Raw genomic sequence first — 5,973 nt, forward strand, 5'->3', positions numbered from 1 at the left:
AGACCATTCTAGGGCCGGCCCGGTGGCATAGCGGTTAAGTGCACACGCTCCGCTGCAGCGGCCCAGGGTTCACAGGTTCGGATCCTAGGCGCACACGAACGCACCACTTGTCAAACCATGCTGTGGCAGCGTCCCATATAAAGTAGAGGAAGATGGACACAGATATTAGCCCAGGGCCAATCTTCCTCAGCAAAAAGAGGAGGATTGGCATTGGATATTAGCTCAGGGCTAATCTTCCTCACAAAAAAAAAAAAAAAGACCATTCTAAGTGCAAAAATAATGAAAAAGGGTTTGAGTGGATCAGAGTGTATAGCAAAAAATGGACTTAGTGTGAGGGATATGAGGTGGCAGTCTCAGAGGGCATTGCCTCTGGAGAAAAGTGTAAAAATGAAGTTGCTTTGAGGAGTAGATGGTGAAGGAGAAAAAAAAAAGAATGGGAGAAATTTAGGATTTAGGATCCTGCACGCAAAGGAGAAACAAAAATATTGAAAGACGTAATCCTGCCCATTACCCTCACCCCTGCAAAACAAAAATCAAAAAACTTACAGTCCATCATCTATCGTGAACAAAGACACAAAAACCTTTAAGAGAATATTAGATCAATTCTAGCAATGTGTAAAAAGGATTATGCATCATGACCAAGTGTGGTTCATCCCATGAATTTAAGATTGGGTTAACATTTAAAAAGTCACCGGTTCAAGATAAAAATTCTCAGCAAACTAAAAATAGAAGGGAACTTTCTCAATATAATAAAGTGTATTTATGAAAAACCTATAACATAATATCTAATGGTAAAAGACTGAATTATTTCTCCCTAAGATCGGGAACAAGGCAAGAATACCTCTTCTCACTACTCCTAATCAACATTGTATTGGAGGTCCTAGCTAGTACAATAAGGCAAGAAGAAAAAAAAACACATACATATTGGAAAGGAAACAGTAAAAGAATTCTCCTTTGCGGTTAATATGATGTGAATGTAGAAAATCCTAAGATATTTACGCACAAAAAAAACTACTAGAACTAATAAATGAGCCTAGCGAAATCACAGGATACAAGGTCAATGTATAAAAATAGATTGTATTTCTATATACTGGTAATGAAAAATTGAAATTCAAAACAATGCAATTTACAATAGCATTGAAAAGTATGAAATACTTAGGAGTAAATGTAATAAATCATTTGCAGGACATGTACACTGAAACTACAAAATATGCCTGGAAAAATGAAGAAAACCTAAATGAGATTTGAAGAAATTGAAAAGCTGATTCTAAATTTTATAGGGAAATGCAAAGGACCCAAAATAGCCAAAATAATTTGAAAAAGAAGAACAAAGTTGGGAGACTTATACTCTCTGATTTCAAGACTTACTATAGAGCTTACGGTAATTCAGATATTGTGATATTTGCACAAAGATAGACATGTAGATCAATGGAAGAAAATAGAAAGCCTGTAGAGGGCCAGCCCCGTGGCTTAGTTGTTAAGTGCGAGAGCTCTGATGCTGGCAGCCGGGTTCGGATCCCAGGCGCGCACCAACGCACCGCTTCTCCAGCCATGCTGAGGCTGAGTCCCACAGACAGCAACTAGAAGGATGTGCAACTATGACATACAACAATCTACTGGGGCTTTGGGGGGATAAATAAATAAATAAAGTTAAAAAAAAAAAAAAAGAAATCCTGTAGATACATCCATACATATATGATGAGTTGATTATCTACAAATGTGCTAAAATAATTCAGTGGAGAAAGAACAGTCTTTTCAATAAATGATGCTGGAACTGGTTATCCATGTGGAATAAAATGATCTCTCACCTTTACCTTACAAATTAACTTTAAGTGAATTATAGACCTAAATGTAAAACCTACAATTATAAACTCCTAGATGAAATCATAAGAATACCTTTCACAATCTTATGTCTCAGCTGAAGAATCTGAGTTTAGGAAAGTTGAATCTTTTACAATGGGCTGCAAGCAAACCTGCCTGACCTTTGCACTGGAGAGGGACATACTGATGAGTAAGTAAACCTGGCTTCTGTCCCAAAGGGAGACTATCTCTGCCTTCCAAGGTTGTTTGTTGTACAAACATCCTTGAAAAGATATGTCCAGAACAAAATGGCAGTTAATACCTTTCTTGTAAGAGACTCAGTTTCCCAACACTGCCCATCATCATCTAGGTCTTATCAGACCACCGTCTTAAGGACCATAGGTCAGAGGCAAGCTGTATGAGCAATTAGCCCAGATCCCCATAGTATCCACCACTGTTGCACCAGTGCCCCTCCCTCAGCTACCACTTTTGGTTTTACAGGTGATCCTGTATGATCAGATGAAGAAGGAGAAAAAAGCCCAAGCTTAATTTATAGACGGGATGGCTCACTATGTGAGTAAAGCCAAAAGTGGGTAGCAGGTGAGTTGAAGCCTTTCTTATGGGTAGTCTTAAAAGATGCTGGCAAGGGAAAACCATCTCAATGGGCAGATCTTTAGTGGTGCACCATGTCATTCACTTTGTGTGGAAAGGGAAGCAGCCCAAGGTTAGACTATATATAGAATCATGGGCAGTGATGCAAGGCCTGGCCAGCTGGTCAGAGGCATGAATGGAAAAAGATTTTAAGATTAGGGACAAGAAGGTCTGGGATAGAGGTATGTAGATGGACATATGGGAGTGGGAAAGAAGTATGAAAATATTGCACATATTAACACCCACCAAGAGCACCCAGCATGAAAGAGGCACTAAACAATCTAGTGAACAAAAAACCAACACAGTTCATATCAGGTAGCCCCTGCATTGGCCACTCCAGGGCTGGCACAATGAGTACATGCAAGTAGCTGCAATGGCAGAAATGGAGGCTATATATGGGCTCAAGAGCATGAGCTCTCCACTTGCCAAAGCTGGTCTAGCTACTGCCACCACTGACTGTCCAACTTAGCAGCAACAAAGATATAGCACCCGATATAGCATCATTCCTCAAGGAAATCAATGGGCCACTTGCCGGCAACTTGACTATTTTGGGCTCTTTCCATGCCGGAAGGGCTAGAAGTTCATTCTCACAGTAATAGACACGTATTTTATGTAGGTCTGCCCTTTCTGTCTGTAGGGTCTTAGCCAGCACCATTATCTTAAGGGCTGTGAAGTTATTTGATTCACTGGCAAGGGATCCCACATAACATCGCCTCAGACAAAAAGACCCACTTTACAGTAAATAGATGCTGGAAGGAGCCCACGACAATGGAATCTACTGGTCATATCACATACATCACCCACAAGCTGCCACCTTGATAAAGCATCAGAATGGCTTGCTGAGGTATCAGGTTGGAGGCAATACTCTATAAGGATGAGGTGTTATCCTTAATGATTTACTATTCTTATCGAAGCAAAGACTTTTATATGGTGCTATGGCTCCAGTTAGGGTAATAAATGGGTCTAGGAATCAAGGAGTGGAAGCAGAAGTAGGCCTTCTGACTTTCACTCCTAATGACCCACTGGGAGACTTTGTGCTTCCCATCCCACAAGTCTTTGTGCTTCAGGGTTACAAGTCCTAGTCTCCAAAGGGGCACACTTACATGAGAAGACACAGCAAGGGTCCCACTGAATTTTAAGATATAGCTTTTGCCTGCACACTCTGGTTTCCTGCTGTCCAGGGACCAGCAGGCAAGGAGTCACCATCTTGCCAGGGGTAATTGATCCAGATCATTAGGAGGAGGTACAGCTGATATGTACAACAGAGACAGGGAGAAATATGTGCAGAACCCAGGTGATCTACTTGGTACTCCTCTGCCCAATTGTGACTGCAAATAGACAGAGAAACCACAGCCTGAGAAGGACATGGTTACCAGAGGCTCAGGCAGTTCAGATAATCCAGTAATTCTCCAAGACTAACCACCAGGCAAACCCCAAGACTTGGTAGATGAGTTAAGGGACTCTAGCACGGATAGAGGAGAAAGAAGATTATGAGTGTCAATTGTGGTCCTGAGATAAACTGCAGAGGCTAACTTTTCCCTTCTAAGTTTTCCCTCAGAAGAGAGCAAGATGGGTACATAAAAAAAAGGCCCAGCAAAGCCCAACTCTCATGGGTAATTCTTTTTTCTTTCTCTTATTTTTTTCTTTCCTTTTTTTTTTTTTTTTTTTTTTTGTGAGGAGATCAGCCCTGTGCTAACATCTGCCAATCCTCCTCATTTTTTGCTGAGGAAGACTGGTCCTGGGCTAACATCCGTGCCCATCTTCCTCCACTTTATATAGGACGTCGCCACAGCATGGCCTGACAAGCGGTGCGTCGGTGCACGCCCAGGATCTGAACAGGCGGACCATGGGCCGCTGCAGCGGAGCGCACGCACTTAACCACTTGCGCCACCGGGCCGGCCCCTCGTGGGTAATTCTTATCCCATAATTCCCCACTATGTTGGCCAAGGAGTCATTGGGCCTGCATCAGAGTTCCACTTCTCTCTTCCCAATCCAGCTTCCTTCCTTCACCTGTATTGATCCCTAATAAATATCTTGCATCTTAAACTCCACCTCAGACTCTACCGATACAATGTGCAACCACTCTTACCAGTGGACCCAAAGAAACTTTATCAATATAACAGACTCCTAAATAATTTTTGTGAGATTTATCTCTGACCTTCTGGCATGTATTATTTAACTAAGGCATCTAGGAAATTTCTACTTTATGCTCACCAAGTCCCAATAGCATAATGTCATCAAAATAAAGGCTTAGCCAGATGTCATGTGGAATACCATAACAAACAAGTTAGAAACCGTATCTTATGTCACAGAGGAGAACTGACATAGCCCTTGAGTAAAACACTGAAAGTATAACACTGTCCCTACTAGGGAAAGAAAAACTGTATTTGATTCCCCTTATTCATTAGAATTTTGAGAAAAATTTTGCACCCACCAAACAGGCAAGTTAATAATCATCATGAAGATTAGAGTCCCAGCAGGAAACAGATACTGAAACTGGGTAATTTAAAGAGAGTTTAATAAAGGAAACGTTATGAAGATGTGGGAAGGGTTTAAGGAAACCACAAGGTTTCAATACTCCATCACTAGCCACAGAGGTGAGCTGTCACCAACCCTAGGCCTGAAGTGGCAAGAAGAGCTCCAATTCCTAGAAAGAATGAATATCTGTATGGAGAAGGCCGCATGACAGGAGCTGGGCCAACAGCGAGTCCACAGCATGAAAGCCAGGAGAATAAATATTACAACTTGACTTTCCTCTCATCCTCTCATCTTATGCTACTATTTCCCCTTGGCCAAACCCAACCAGAAGTCAGAGGGCTAGGGAACCCATTGAATGTCCTTTTATATGGGCAGTGCCACCTTTAGACCAGGGCAAGACAGGCCCCTGCACTGGGTCCCATGCTTGAGAGATGCCCACATATCACAAATCCATAAAAAATTAATATTAAAGAACATACGGGCATCCCTGTCAATCAGGATTTGGTGGTCAGTGTTTGCATAGTGAGACTAAACTTTTAACATCCACTCTCATAGCTAATACTGCTCAGGCTCCATGGAAATACTTCTTCGCACCTCAGGTCCTATATCTTTGAATTAAAATGTGACTACATCTAAATGCTATAAAGGTTTGCAGGTTGTGCTGCTGCTAAAGTTGGAGAAGAATGTAAGACTAGAAGGACGATTTGAGTAAGTAGATAAAAATCGATAAATTGTCAAATCTTTTGTTCTCAGATAGCATAAACACAATAGATTCTTGCATAATGAAATACCATTTCCCAGTAGTGCTGAGCAATCATTTTTTTCTTCTCTTAGGTTCCAATCAGTGGCATGGAAGTACTTAAGAATTATTGCAGTGACTACAATGGTTACAACAGGCAGCTTAGGAACAGTTTTCTATATTAAATTATTCTTACTTTTAAAATAGTATGGGGCCAGACCCGTGGCTTAGCGGTTAAGTTCTCGCGCTCCGCTACTGGCGGCCCTGGTTCGGATCCCAGGCGTGCACCTACGCACCGCTTCTCG

The sequence above is a fragment of the Diceros bicornis genome, chromosome 10 (genome assembly GCF_020826845.1).
Source record: "Diceros bicornis minor isolate mBicDic1 chromosome 10, mDicBic1.mat.cur, whole genome shotgun sequence".
Lineage (NCBI taxonomy): Eukaryota > Metazoa > Chordata > Mammalia > Perissodactyla > Rhinocerotidae > Diceros > Diceros bicornis.